The sequence below is a fragment of the Neltuma alba genome, unplaced genomic scaffold, assembly GCF_004799145.2.
Source record: "Neltuma alba isolate B1F8T4 unplaced genomic scaffold, ASM479914v2 tig00011603_pilon, whole genome shotgun sequence".
NCBI lineage: Eukaryota > Viridiplantae > Streptophyta > Magnoliopsida > Fabales > Fabaceae > Neltuma > Neltuma alba.
Window position 1 is genome coordinate 61,860 of NW_021636254.1, and position 16,018 is coordinate 77,877.

The following is a 16,018-nucleotide window of genomic DNA, read 5'->3' on the forward strand; positions in this document are numbered from 1 at the left end:
GAGTCTGAGAGACTGTGGGGAGGCCGATTGAGAGACTGAGAACGAGAGAGAGAGTGAGATCCAAGCAGGGAAGCTTTCGGGGAGGAGATAGATTACGTGCAAGTCGGCTTTCGAACCAAGGTGGACTCCTAAGTCTTCTCCCATCTTTTATTTCTTCGATTAAATGATTTCAGTAGGAAAGGGGTGATTGAATTCTGGTTCTGAGTGAGGGGAAAATGATGATTAAAGGTTCGAAACTATAACTAGAGATAGATTAAGTTAATATTTAGCATTGCATGTGTTGGATTGATTCTATTTTCTGATTTCGAAACCCGATGCTTACTGTTTGTGTGTGTGTGTGTGTGTGTTCGTATTGTTCGAGTTATTTCCTTCCTCTGAATCATTGTCATTAACCGATGAGATGGGTTCAGTTGGGAGAGAAATCACCGATTGGGTGAAGATTAAAGCTTGGGTAGTTGAAAAATAAAATTGATATAAAATCAGTGACTCTGTTTTAATGTCTCTTATGTGGTTGCATGTCGATCATTGGCCATTGGTTTTTGGATTTGAGAATCTGTAGCTCCTCGCACTGGAGGAAACATTCGAATTCTTGTGCCAGCATTACTGATTTTCAGAAATTAAAAGAATAGTTGACTCAGGAATAAGAACTGTATATATATTTATATAATTGCTGAAAATAGAAGTTTTATGTAAGAAAGCGGATTATCTGTAAGTTCCCTTATTTTGATCTATAAATGCAAACGTGCACTTGCAGTCGGGTTCTTTCTTGATTGAGCTAAGGGGAAGTGATTTAAATGTGATACTGCTGTCATTGATATTAAATAAGAGTCTCTAAACGGATTCGAAAATGTTGGAACAGGGAGATTGAATAAGAATTGTATACTTGTATGTTGCCATGAGTCATGGGATTAGGATTATTGAGTTTGAAAACTGATTATAAATTATTGTTTGGGGCTTCTGAATGTTAAACCAGAGATTCAAGGCGTTAGAGTATGTTTTAAGGATGCTTAAATAATGATCGAAACAGTGTTCTTGAAATTGGAATCTGTTGAGTTGTAGTTTATATGATATATTGTTAAAATTGGAACTGAATAATGTATGAGAACTTGCTGGTTTATACTTCTGAATATTAAGCCATTACAATAACTTATGAGCTGGGTCTAGAGACTCTTGAATGATGGTTTAATATCTGACATGAGAGCTAAAATTTTCAGGGGAGCCGTTCTGTGTACACTGAATGGTTAAAGAATTAAAAGAAGCATGCCTATGTTACGAAACTAGAAAATAATTTCCAGGTTATATAGTGCTACTGTTTGAAACGTCTGACGGTTAAAAGTTGATTATAAACTTGTAAGAATATGAGTAAAGCAAGTGAATGCAAGGTGGTCTATAGGGATGCGTGTAATGGACTTTCTTATTCATGTTTTCTAGTTGCTGAAATTGAATATTATTGTCATGAAATATTTTTGTACAAGTTGATGATTGACACTGTCAATTAGTGAATAATTACCTTATATGTTATGGGTCCGTGTTAGATTAAATGCTTAGGGGTCATAAGCTGAAAAACTCCTTGTTGATTAATATCAATACATGAGATAAAGCCATAAGCTGAATTATATGTTTAGATGTTAAACTGTTATTCTTAGCTATGTGAATGAGATTGAATGTTCAAAACAGATAATAAAAGAAACCGAAATGCTCGATGAAACCATCCATGTTTGTGAAATGTATAAGACTGAACTAAACCTGAGGAACTAATTTGAAATTCCTTTAAATATCTCTAAATGTCAAGTTAATGTTCTACATAGCTATTTATGATCGAAGAGTATTTGAATGATGATTTAAGTTTGTTGTTTTGTGTTCCTGTATGCTAAGCAATTATTTAAGAAGCATGAAGAGTTAATAACTAAGTTAAATCGTACCGTCTTAGCTAAATCATAATAGAATAGGAACATAAGAGAAACATAAGAAAGGGGAAGAGTTAGAAACCTTTGGAAATGCGTAGATGAAGTATAAATTTTGGGCCAAGATGACCAGCTACCTTAAGAGAAGAGAGTATACCTGAGCAGGGGTTATAAAAAGATTTAGCTAGTTATGGGTTGACCAGAATCCGAATTTTAACTCATCCTATATATGTTCTTGTAATGTTAGGATTTAATTGGCGTTCTAGCTTACCAAGAAGAAACCAAGAGCAAGGTACCCGCACAGGAGAGTAGGCAGAAGGTAGCTTTAATCATCATTTTATATGTTTTGCTTTGGTTGCATGTTCTGGATGTTCTAACTAAACCTGTTCAAGAAAGAATCCCTAAGTCCATGCTCTTCGCGGATGATATAGTTCTTATGGCGGAATCAAAAGAAGAGATTAACACTAGTTTGGAGTTATGGAGAAGGACTTTGGAGTCGAAAGGTTTCCGTTTGAGCAGGAACAAAACAGAATATATGCATTGTGATTTTGGAGAGAGGCAAGGTAATAGGGATTTGGAGGTGAGGATGGGAGAGCAAATTATTCCTCAAGTTTCAAAGTTTAAATACCTAGGATCCATTATACAGGAGGATGGGGAAATTGATGGAGACATTTCTCATAGAATACAAGCTGGCTGGTTAAAGTGGAGGAAAGCTACAGGAGTTATTTGCGATAAGAAGGTACCTGAGAAACTTAAAGGAAAATTTTATCGGACTGCTATAAGACCAGCTATGATTTATGGTAGTGAATGTTGGGCAATAAAGGGAAAACAAGAGCACAAAGTCGGAGTAGCAGAAATGAGGATGTTGAGATGGATGTGTGGTCATACAAGAAAAGATAGGATTCGAAATGAAAAGATCAGGACAAGAGTCGGTGTGGCACCTATCCAAGAGAAAATGGTTGAAAATCGCTTAAGATGGTTTGGACATGTGCAGAGAAGGCCTTTGGAAGCCCCGGTGAGGAGGGTGGATCAAACAAGATGGAGTCCCATAAAAGAGGCAGGGGAAGACCGAGAAGAACGCTGAATGAGGTCATTGAACGAGACCTCCTAATCAACAACATATCTAAGGATTGGGTTGTTGACAGAGCACGATGGCGTCGTGTGATTCATGTAGCCGACCCCACCTAGTGGGATAAGGCTTGTTGTTTGTTGTTTGTTGCTTTGGTTGCATGTCTGTTTGTGCCATAATGCTATAGTTAAGCATGAGAACATGTAAATTGCCTTACCAATTATTGCTATGGCCATGTGCATGCATTTCGCTGTCCAGTATATGCACATTTAACAGCTGCACAGTTATTCAGTTAATCAAATAGCAGTTACACAGTTATGCAGTTAATCAAATAGCAGCTGCTCAGTTATTCAGATATCAATTGGCAGCTGTGCAGTTAATCTGTATGTATATGCTCAGTTAATCTCAGTTAATCAGTTAGCAGCTGCTTAGTTATTCAGTTACTCAGTTATGCGTAACAGTTATATGAGATTCAGTTAAATAACAGTGAATATGCCTCAGTTAGTTACTCAATTCAGTTATTTTGTAAGGTGTTGTTCTCCATGGCTTATTTTGCATGCTCAGTTTTATACCATGCATAATATATGAAATATGATTACTGCTACTAGGATTCTTTGAATCTCACCCCTCCTTTCTATTTAACCATAGGGCCCAGTTCATCCAAAGGAAAAGAGAAGCTGGTGGAAGCTTAGCTAAGGTGGAAGGAAAGAAGAGCTTAGTGTTTAGTTAGTTAATTAATCTGGAATATTTTTGTGTTTGTTTCCCCCTTCCTTTTGTGATGCTTATATTTCATTTTGTGAGGTTATGTAATTTCCACTTATGGGATGTATGTACCTTTATAAGGAGTAGCGTTTTGGGGGTAACTTAGCATGACTGGGTACTTAGCATACATATATGTATATATTAATGACCTTTCTATAGTATGAATGGTTTAGGATTTACTAAGTACGATTTATTAGAGCTGAAACAGAAAAGTAGAGTTTTCTATAGAAACATCTGTACAGCTCTGATAAATTGTTGTTGCTATTAGATCACGGTAGTACGATTTCAGGTCTTATTATATCATATAAAACTTTCAAAGTTTAAAGTTGTAAGTTTTGAGTCAAAGTAGATAAAAGGTTTTAAAAATACTACTTTTTTAGTGTAAACTCTCAACTATAGTTTTTAAATCTGCTTTCGTTAAGGTAAATAGAGTAGGATGTTACAATAATTACAGAAAATTAATTCTGCATCAGACTAAGGAAGAAAAGAAATCGAAGTCATAATATAATTGATGAAAATTTGCTTACCTTTAAAACCCGTGATCATATTTGTCGTTCCAATTTTGTAAATATACAAATCCAAGAAATGCAACTTTACAGGCAATTCATGTGGAATACAATTTATTAGCCTTTAAATATATGAAAATCCTTAAAAGAGAAATAGTGATAACCATATTTATTTATTTTTTTAATTCATTCTTTTATGGTAAAAGGAGTCAGATTTTATCGTCGTTAGATCCATTTAAGATAAATGGCCTTTTATTATACCATGGGAAATTTATCAGTAAGAAATTAAGGGAAAATTAATTTGTGGGTCCTTATAGTTTCACTGAATTTTAAATTAGGACCTTATAGTTTTTTTCTATTTAATCCCATCCTTATTATTTCGTTAGTTTTCAATCTTGGTCCTTCTGTTATATATGCCATTAGTTTAGGTTGATTAGGGGCTGACATGGCGCTGAATAATGACTGACGAAGCACATCATCTTCCTCACAGTTCCTCCTCCCCCGTCAGATTCTCCCCCTCCTCCAAAGAGCACGTGCTACAGAACGACGTTACTGCTCAGGCTATTATTGCTCATTCATTCTTGCTAAGCTAATATTTTCTTTAGTGGTGGTCATTGTGTTAGGAGAATGACGACGTTTGTTGGATTAGAGAATAACGCAAATTGGAACTTGTTCTAGGAGTTTGATTGGTATCATCATTGTTTTAATCGTCGGAAACGTTATCATAGGAGACACCAATTGACACAAATACAATGAAGGAGTTGGAAAGAACTTCTATGGCTTCATCTCCTCTCCATGTTTCAGATTCTTCTTTGTCAACATCTTCATTTGTTTTTTCTCAGAAGAGAAAGAATTATTGGAGCTGAAAGTGCTTGCTGCTTCCACTAGGTCCCACCATGTTCTATCCGTTTTACCAGGACCAATCTACTCAAGTGTTAATATATCCCCAAGAGTAGGCACCTCTCCTCCCCTGACCCCATGCCGCCGGTCGTTAGATCCGAGGATGGAACGATTGCGGAATCTCCACGTTGCCGCAAGAGTCGAAGCCGAGTTGCGACAGCTAGCAGCTAAGCACCACGATCTAAGCGAAGCTGGCTACTTACTCTCGGTCGACTCGAGCTCTGTTACTGCAGAGAGATCGATCGCCAAGGGAGGTGGCAAGAATGGGGGAGGAGGAGGGTACAATTACGGTCGCAAGGAGGAAGTGATGAATCTGAAACACAAAGTGAGGCTTCTGCAAGAGGAGATAATTAAAGATGATGGCGGTGGAGAAAGAGAGAGGTAACGATGTTACTTTGAAGGAAACTGTGTGGAGGAGGGGGAGAGAGAGAATCCGACGGGGGAGGAGGTGACTATGAGGAAGATGACGTGCTTAGGCAGACATTATTCAGTGCCATGTCAGCCCCTAATCAACCTAAACTAACGGCATGTATAACAGAAGGACCAAGATTGATAACTGAGGAAATAACAAGGATGGGATAAAATAGAAAAAAACTATAAGGACCCACAAATTAATTTTCCCAAAAATTAAATCAAACTCTGGATCTAAATCCATATCGTCAAATCTCGGGTTAGTGACTCAATGGTAAGATTTCTTCTCCCGAATTATGAGGCTTGCTGTAGATTCTCTATGTACTCTGCTAGGTTTCTATTAAATGAGTTCCATATAATTTCAGGACGAGTTTTAAGTGTCACTTGGAGTACATATGCTAATGATATGAATATGTGAAAGTTTTGGGTCATTTTTCACCGGTATATATGTCTGCCGTGATATGAATGTGTGGCCAGCTTCCTACAAACAATGAAGTAGAAAAAGCAGCTTAATGATCCCATACTTTTGTGTTTTGTCGAAACATCAAATGCTGGGTCCTACATTGGGTTATGAAATCCACAGAATTACAGCTGGGCTTTGAGGTCTCGGCATTGGGAGTGTCTAATATTTGATTCTTCAATTTGTATTTCAACCGTTATTACTTTGTTAGTTTTGAAAATGGAGTACTCTGGCTATCTTTTATGTGAAAACCTTTCTCGCTGGTTGTTTCTGTTTTAGGTCAGATCGTAGTAGTTGGTGTGGATATCTACTGAAAGACAGGAAATTAATTAACTAAACAAAATTGCTAATGAAGGGCATATTCCTTGTCCATGACATGGTATTAAAGTCTTTATGACCAATTACTAACTAGTCAATTGTTTGATCACTGCCAACTCCCATTCTTTTGAGCCATGTTAAATATGGAGGGCATATTCCTTGTCCATGAGTCCCCTCCTTGTTTTGGTCATTGCTAAATATGTAAACCATGCGCATTTAAATTTTAACATCTTATTTCCCTGCGTTAACAAAATTTTCAAACTGATGCCTGCTTTCTGTATTATATTTTGCACAAGTCTCAGTCACTGATTCTGTTCATTTGTTCTGTGCTTATTTTTGACAGATCGCTTGCCAGATAAGCAGAGTAGAAGGGCTCATTGTTCGATGAATCAGCAATGCTTATAGTGCAGTCTTCTCATATTGTTTAGATGTTCTTTCTGTACAACCGAAAGAAGCTTTCTTCCCTGATGCTGCACATGTCAGCTGGAGGCTTTTCAGAAACTGATCTGCTTGTTCAAGTTAAGAGCAGTCATCACGGAAGATAATTTGCCGCACCATTGCTAATTCAGGTGTGCTATTTGCATGCTCCGTTCATGTGAAACCTAAGCTATTTGAATTGAAGAGGCCTGAAGTTGGGAAAGTACATGGAGTGTTAGGGACAGGCAACTCCCTGGCAGACTGCGATTTGCTCATTCTATGATCTTTACTCAAGATTCCTCTTGGTTGATAGTAGTCAGGCATGTCCGAAGGATATATGTAAACTGGCACAAGCCTTTCCTTTCAAATTGTCTTTGTGAACCTCCAATTGCTTTTTTTTTTTTTGGGTAAAACATGGTGACTCATTACATTTTTTTTGTAGGTGATTTCTTATTGATGCTTGCCCCATAGTCCATCTCTTGACAGAGAAGTGTGATTGTTTGCATGATTTGATGATTACACTTTTTGTGAGCCTCTTTCAACTGTAGTGTTTTGTGTTCTGTGCTGCACGAGTCAGATGTTCCAAAGTGAAGGCTATATTAATTATTGCTATCCTATTTAGCATTTGGTGATTGCCATTCTGTATCTTCTCATATATTTGAAGCCAAATTAGTATATACTACTTTCTGTTCTTAATATAAGACCTTATTTAACTTTTATTTTGGTCATAATTATAAGACTCCAATCTACTTTGTCTATCATATTTATGCATTTTTTTCCAAAGTAGTTCCTCTAATAATAATAGTTTTGGCCAATAAACTTGATTGATAAAGATATTTTAGGAAAGACAATATTTATTTATTACAAATAATTAACTTAATCTCCTCAAATTAGTCAACTAGCTCTTATAATTAGGACCGGAGGTAATATGCTTGTACTATAAACTTCTAATTTCATTTTCAAGTAATCATGCAGGCAAGTGGTTATCAAAAGTGAAGGACAATCTGAGCCATTGTCTCTGTATGTGTGGGGTTTGTTCATAGATTAGGAGCAAGATGAGAAGTTACGTGCTACACGAACCTCCCATGATAAGAATGTTTGCCAGTTCTGATGGGCAGTGGCTGGCAACTGTGGATTGCTTTGGAGATGTGAATGTACCGTAATCTTGAAATAATAAGGTTAATTACTTTGTCCTTTAAATATCTTATTTGATGATTTTCCCTTTTGAATCTTTTCTCCATAGGCCAGTCCTTGTGGTCACAGCATTTCAATTGGTTGGGTTGTCTCTTTCTTAGGAAAGAGAGCAAAAGGAACATGTAGGATGCACATGCATGTTGGTCCATATACGTTTTCTGATTATTTTTCTTTTTGTCCTTTTGGGACATGAAAATTCTTGCACTTGACTTTCCTGAGATTCATATACTGCTTTGCTAATTTAAAATGTTAATTCTTTTTTTACAGGCAACACTGGTTAATTAACGTACTTATAGTTACAACTTCCTAAAATCGAGTGCATGCATTAGATGTAGAGGCCAAGCGATTGAGGGAACGGTCAAGGCTAGATTTATGGCGAGTATCTTTTCAATTCCCTGATCTTCACTTTTGCTTAAAAAATGACTGAGCCCACCTTAAAGTAAAGGAAATTAAGACTACTAGTTGGGGGTAAGAGTATAAAGATGGAAAGAAGTTTCAGGACATAAATTAGTTAAAATTATTTTATTGGTATGTATAAATTAGATAATTTTATATTCGGAGAACAATGGTTGTTTTCTACCCCAAACAAGACTGAGACTACTCTTCACCTAATGTGAACAATTGATTTATGTTTATTTTGGTTTATAAAAATGAGTGAGGTAAGAATGAGAATCTGAATAATTATACGAATGAAAATACAAATATTTTTTATAAAATAAATAATTGAGTTTGATATGTTATAAAAATAAATTAAATATTTTTAATTTATTTAGTTTAATGAGTAAAATAATGAAAACAAAGATAAATAAAATTAGTGTTACAAACTCCATCCAATGGAATAGAGCATCTTGTTGTTGGTGGTATATAGTATGTTTCAGAGCTGTGAGTATGTGGCCCTGACAATTCCCTGTATTTTGAAGTTAAGAAATTGCTATTATAAAAAAAAAAAGAGAGAATCACAATGGCACAATATATATAAATATATATAGATAGATAGATCCACACAAATTTTACATTGTTTGCCGATATCGATCATAGATACTAATTAAACTTTATATAAAGTTTAAGAATGTGAAATTTTTTTTATCACGAGAATGTGAAAATTAAAATGGTGTAATTATCTCATGATCTCACGTTATATTTCTTTTTTTGATACAAGATCTCACCTTATATTTCACTGACACTTTATTTATTTGCCAAATTCTAAACTTAGATAATAAAATAAAATGAGAACCAATTTGAGAAGACAGTGAATTTTCAATATCTAATTAAGTAAAAAATCATTACTTCTTCGTCACTTAACAATTAAATAATTAAATAACAAAATTTTCAAGTAATAAAAATTAAATTTTTTAAAAAAATAATTTCAATATACCCAAGGCATTTCAGGAAAAAAATTTAATTGCCATAGATATTTGCAAAATACCTCATGAACTTTCCAAAACGAGGTAGTATATTCTGAAAGTTGGGGGAATAGCACAGAAGTAAACCGAGAAGCTTCCTCGTAATTCTTCGCTAACTGTGTTGCCAAGAACTTAGAAAAATTTTCTCCATTCTCTGTCCAGTCCATCGACTAAAATCTTAGCATCTGCTATATGAAAAAATTTGTTTTATTTTTTTTATGCATTCTTTTGATGTTTAGTACTATGGAGCATCGAGTCAGATTTGATTATTATTGTTCTCATCTGGGATAAATAACCTTTATACATACACACGTACATACATATATGTGTGTGTGAGTATCAAGATAGTTTAATTTAAACTCTTTAAATTCTACCCATATGCTAGGTCACATCCCACCCTTAACGCATGAGTTTGCTTCAGGCAATTTGATTGAGGTTAACATTTGATAGCTGGGATTTAATATTGGACGGTAAAAATTTAACATTTGATACCATGCATATGCATCATAATATAACGAAATGGGACTAAGCAAGGAGTGAGAGACTAACTGAACCTGTAAAGCAACCAAGCATTTTCAGAAGTATTCCCTCACTTCAATTTCATTTGTTCCTTCAAGAAAACGACCAAAACAATAATGCATTTTCTTTGGATTACAAGTTACGACAATATATTTTCTTCAATAAATGATAAGCTAGATGCATATTTGACTGCTCTCTTCCAGTCTTAAATATAAATCTTAGTTTTCTTTATTTGTTTTAATCTTAGTTTCCACTTTCCAAGTCGTCGAAAATTTAAAATGTAAGTTCATGTAATTTCACTTAATTTTTAATTAGGTTTTTGTAATTTTTTTATGTTTATAGTCTTTCAATTATAAGCATTAGTTTCTAAACTCATAACGAATATCAATGGTGGCTAAACCACTTGGAAATTGCCACAAAATACAAAATAAAAAGATGAAATTTATTTGTTTATTATTAACGTAATACGAAATTATTATACACAAAGCTGCTCTTTACACGTTTATACATAATCTATAATTTGGTTGATTTTGGTTTTATTTAGATTCATGTGACAAATTTAATTCAAGTGTATGCTGAGTGAGGACGACATCATTCGTTATTGACGTTGTTTCTCTTACAGATTAATAAATTATAAGCATAGATACCAATGGCTATAATGGGTAAAAATGTAAGGACCCAATAAAAAAATTACCAAGACCTAATTAAAATTCAAGTTAGACTATAAGGATTTATGGATTAATTTTTCTAACAAGATTGATTTTGAAGAAATGATTGAGTTTTAAAGCTGTCAACTAGCGTCCAATTGATCTGACGGTTCCGAAAGAATTAAAAATAAAGTAGTTATCATCATTGATTCCTAGCGTTCTTTTCCTTGAGAATTGCTTTCTTTCTTTATACGTTAATGACATCAAATTTTTTATTATCAAATCATGTAGCTATATATATATATGTGTGTATGCATGCATCCAATAGGTTTAGAGATGTTTTTATTTTCCCTCACTTTATTGGAACTTTTTTTTTCTTTTGAATTTTCATTATTGAGTGAACACAGTAAGAAATTTGTTTTGCACAGTATTCTCGTCTTAATTCATAACTTCTTTTGAAATGCATCATTTATTTATTGGCCTGTTCATTGTATTATATAAAACTTAGTTATATTAATTCCAATGGGCTAGAGAGACATACTAATATTGGATATATATATATATATATAGTTTCATTTTATTAGGCACATACGTAAATGGAACGTAAATTACTTCGTCCAACATTGTCAGTTCATAGCAGCCAAGTATTTTTGAACAGTTGAGAAAATCTTCATGGTTAGTGCATGCTAAGCAAAGCCCAAAGATTTTTTCATAAGGTTTAATTTAAAAAGTTTTAAATTTTATTCTAATTGTGTGTATGCAAAACCCAAGTAAAGGCATACTAGTCTAATGAAAACTGAAATTTAACTCACTTAAACTTCGATTTTTTTCGGAAAAAAAAAGGAGAAAGAATGATTGTGAATGCTTTGTAACTCTTGGGGTTCCCTCGCCCCAATCCCGCATCATAATTAAGGATTGGAATTTCATCTCTTCTATGTCGTAATGGCAGATCAAATTACTGAAGTTGCTGGGAAAGGCTTGGCGAATATCAAAGATGAATATCTCATCAGTTAATGAAGACATAAGAAGCTGATGGAAGAAAGTGCGACTTACAAATCTTAATTTTCTGGGACTACTCTATGATCCATTCCCATTTAGTGGATGCATTTGTTACTTGATGTAACTTGTACTGGATGAAATATTTCACAAGTATATGATTTTGTTGGTTCTGAACAAACCCATGCAAAGACTTAATTATAATATTAAATGTTCCTATATATATCTCGATCATTACATTGAGATGTTTTCATTATATGCGCAATGGCATTTAATATCCCCCAATTATTAATACATCTTCCACGTGGTGCTTGAAGGAGCTTACAGAAATATTAGAGTGCTCCAAAAATAAAGGTCACCTTGTTATGCCACTGTTCTATAGAGTAGATCCTTCACGTGTGAGGAAGCAATATGAGAGTTATCAGAAAGCATTTGAAGAACTTGAGCACAAAAGCATCACCCGGCAACAACTGCAAAAGTGGAGGGAGGCTCTCACTCATGGAGAAATTCTTAGGTACTCCCAGAATACCACGTCATTTAAACTCTAGCGAATCAAAATTTTCGTTTTTAGATCTGCTTAATCCTACGTGGCATACATTCTCTTACCAACTTAGAGCATGTTTGGCGGACGGAAAATGCAAGGCAGAATTGATTTGCAAAACCCTACTCTTTACTGATGGAAACCGAGTAGTCCTCATCAACATATTCCACAGCCTGTCCATCGACAATCGACAGCACGACACAACGTTCGTCTGCAAGTTCTTACTTCGCACCTTGAAGGGCCCCCCTTGCATCTATTTTCAACCTTGAGACCCACCTTCAAGTTGAAAAGAAGCAAAATGGTTTTGATGGTAAAATCTAAATCAGTTTTCTTCTACCTACTTCAATTTGGTTTCTAAATTTTCTTCTTTGAATTGTTCTGAGGGAGATCCCAGTTTTTAAATTTTGAAAAAAAATACGAGTATGCCCTGAATTTTCTTGCAATCACAACAAGCTTTCACTTACCACCCCAATAATAATATTCCTTCACTGTTATCTTGACACAGTCAATGATAGAAGCTAGAAGAGATTATACTTAGAAGAGGCAGGCATTTGTTATCAAAATTATTTTGTTCATTCCATGTGCCGTCCAAGGACGGCTATCGCCAATGACGACGCTCATAGGTGAAAAAACAATTCATGTTTGTAACCTTCCACTATCAAAAAGCAATTTCGGAATCTAACGATTAGGGTTATCATGCAATCAGTGGCCAAGATTTCTCCCTTAATTACTAAACGATGCGTTTGGGTGATGAGCACTTGGTGCTCATCATAGTGCTTAGCAGGGAAACTGGTTCCGTTGGGCAAGTTAACTTCCGCATTTAGGCTTCCCTGCTATCCGAAATGGAATGCATTGCCATGTAATCTTAATTACCATGGGTGTGTTTGGTACACTTTTACGCTATGTTTGGTACGAGGTTTTCGGAGGGGAGGGGAAGGAAGTTGCTCCCCTCCCCTTGTTTGGCTGGTATAATTTTTTAGAAGGGGAGGGGAGGAGTCCCCTCCCCTTGTTTGGTTAAGATGTTTTTTAAAGAGGGGAGGGGTTCTTCTCCCCTCCTCTTCCCTTCTAGCCTCCCCTCCAAAAGTGGGGTTTTTTGGAGGGGAGGTGAGAGATGATATTTTAATTCCTTATATGCCCTTTCGATTTGTTAACCTCTAATCAGTCATAAACATTTTTACATAAGAGAATTCTTTTGAGTATCTAATAAGAGGTTATTAAGATAATTATCTCCAAAATTAGCGAGCATTTGTAAACTTTTTTTCTCTTCTTCTAATTCTAAGAGGCCGTTGGTATTTTCTTTCACCTTCAAGGTCTTTTCTCTGATTGAAATCTATCACTTGTGATTTTTTGTCTTGATATTCTATAAGTGTGTGACTGTATCTTGTAAATCAAAATTAGTGAATTATATTATATATATAGTTATATCTTAACAAAATAAAAAGTGAGAAAATTCATTTAAATTTTATGAGGCTAAAATAGTCAATTTTTTATTAGAACAAAATAAAGTATTATTAAAATTGCTCCCTCCCCTCCCCTCCAATCAATCCAAACAGGAGATCATTAAAATCCCCCCTCCCTTCCCCCTCCCTCCCCTCCCCTTTATAGCTACCCTCCCCTTTCCTCCCCTCCCCTTCCCTCCGTCGAGCCAAACATAGCGTTAAGAGGAAAAAAAAGCATAGAATTATTTATTTCAAATAAAAAATGGAAACACCAAAATATCTCTGGCAGTTACCAGAAAATCATCCTTTCCAGTATTTTCAAACAGAGAAAACTTTGCTTTTATCTTTTTACTTCAACAGAGCATTCGCATTTTGGTCACTGCATTAACAATAGACATCACACTCAGCAGTTTTCTCCAAAGCGCAAATATCTCACCTTTATCACAAATCAGCAATTGGTCGAACTAGTAAGTGGATTCGTTCGCCGTAAAGATGAGAACAAGTGTTCGGGAAGCGCTCTCGTTGGAAGAGGGGACAACCCCACCTATGTGGGCGACACTCCTACCCCTTGAGTCCGGATTAGTTGGTTACCAATAGGTGCCGGATTACCAGGCAGTGTTTAACCAAAAAAAAAAAATACATCTCACCTTTATCTTTCGTGAACTCTGTGTTACCTTCACTTGTAACAGATGATCTATTTTCAGGACCAATGTTCAGTGATTACTTCCTTTTTTTTTCCTTTTTGGTATAAGCATTATCTTTTTGTATATTAGTGAAATGCAGCCTATCCTTTTCAATTTAAGTTCTGGTTCTACGTGTGTTCCTGACTCTCCATCTCCTATTTAAAATTATTTTAAGATATTAGGTGTTACTAAATAATACTTCAAAATGCTGGATGTCATTTCAAAAAAATCAATACCCCTCATTTTACACCCAAAACGTTGTAAGAGAGGGGAGTTGAGAAGAGCCTCTTTCTCTAAACACAAGTCCTAGTTTTTAGACTTGTTTAGCAAATTTTTGACTCAAACCATGGTTTGGATCCAAAAACCATAGTTTCAGGTATTTGCCAAACCGGCCCAATTGTGTGTGCATTTTCTACTTTAATTTCTCTCTGCTTTTTTAGTTATTTCATAGGACTTCTCTCTCACTGTCACCCGCAATCGGTATCAGTGGAAACATTAACAGGAACTTTTCAGGTTGACTTCGGTATATACTTTTAAAATATATTTTGATTCTAAATATAAGACTTATTTTATAATGTAAATTACATTATAAAATGAGTCATATATTTAAAACTGGACGAGTATCATCATTTAATAGTTTTTTATTTTTACTTCAATTAATTACATGTATCATATCTTTTATTTTTTGTAATAAATAGAGGTAGTTTAAGAAAAATTTATGAATTAAGGCAAAAAAAAGAGAGAAAAATTTATGAATTTAAAAAATAAAATAGAATAAAATTTTATATTTAAGATCAAAACAAATATTCCAACTAACTAGGATAGAAAAAAGTACAATAATATGTATTTTACCCAACCAAGTTTTTTGGTAAAGGCTAAAAAAGGTTGAAAAATGGAAATCAAACAATCCTTGCTGTTAGCTCGTTTGACTAAAGAGGAGAGCAAACGAGAGCTAATAATAATTAAAAATGTAGAAGCTTGCACATCATTGGCTAAATGCCTCTAATAATTAATTAAAAAATTATTTTTATGTTTTATGAATTAAAATTATTCTCACGCAATGCAAAATGTTTTAAAACAAGGGAATTGGAACAACCATTAGACTCGTTTTGCGGACAGGTCATTTAGAAGCGATTTTCTTTTAACTTCTGTTGACTCAATTAATTTCAGCAAGGAATGAAGGCTAAGGTACACAATTAAAACTAAAGTTATGGGTTATCTATTTTCAAGTGTTGCTTGCTTTTGTATCTTTGGAAAAAAAGAGAGGTTATTTTAGTTTGTTTAATACAAATGAAACGCATGCTCATTCTAACATGTCAACAACAAATTTGAGTTTAAAAACTCATTCCAGCATAATGAATGACAACCAACGAATTATGGAGAAATTCTTGTATACTCCTTGTGCCACCTCATATAAACTCTGACCAATCAAAATGCAACACCTCACCAAATTTTTATCTTAGCTGTCACTCCCTATTTTTGATATTTCCAGTTTCTACCTTAACATTTTCACAAATTTCTACCTTAACATTTTCACAAATCCTCTTTCCACCCTCCTCCCTCTTTTTCTCTCCCCGAGCAAAATCTTTAGGGTCTGTTTGGCTCAATGAGAGGAAGGAGGAGAGGAGAGGGATTTTAATAGAGGGAAGGAAAGGAGAAAAGAATGAAAGGATTTTAATATTACATTGTTTGGATTTATAAAAAGAGAAGGGATGGGAAGAGTTTTAATATTATCTTATTTGATTCATGAGGAAAGGAGAGAGAAAAATATTTTGACATGGATAATTTCACCCTTATTTTATTTAAGATATAGGCATAATGGTCATCACATGACAAAATATGAGTATAA

At 34.7% G+C, this 16,018-nt stretch overlaps 1 long non-coding RNA gene across 1 annotated transcript; it reads left to right on the forward strand.

The window, feature by feature from the left end:
• Window positions 1-64: 64 nt before the first annotated feature.
• Window positions 65-3,803, forward strand: LOC114715645 (uncharacterized). The gene is made up of 3 exons (XR_003737564.1): window positions 65-120; window positions 2,152-2,223; window positions 3,622-3,803. It is a non-coding gene; the product is annotated as an uncharacterized LOC114715645 (long non-coding RNA).
• Window positions 3,804-16,018: the final 12,215 nt, after the last annotated feature.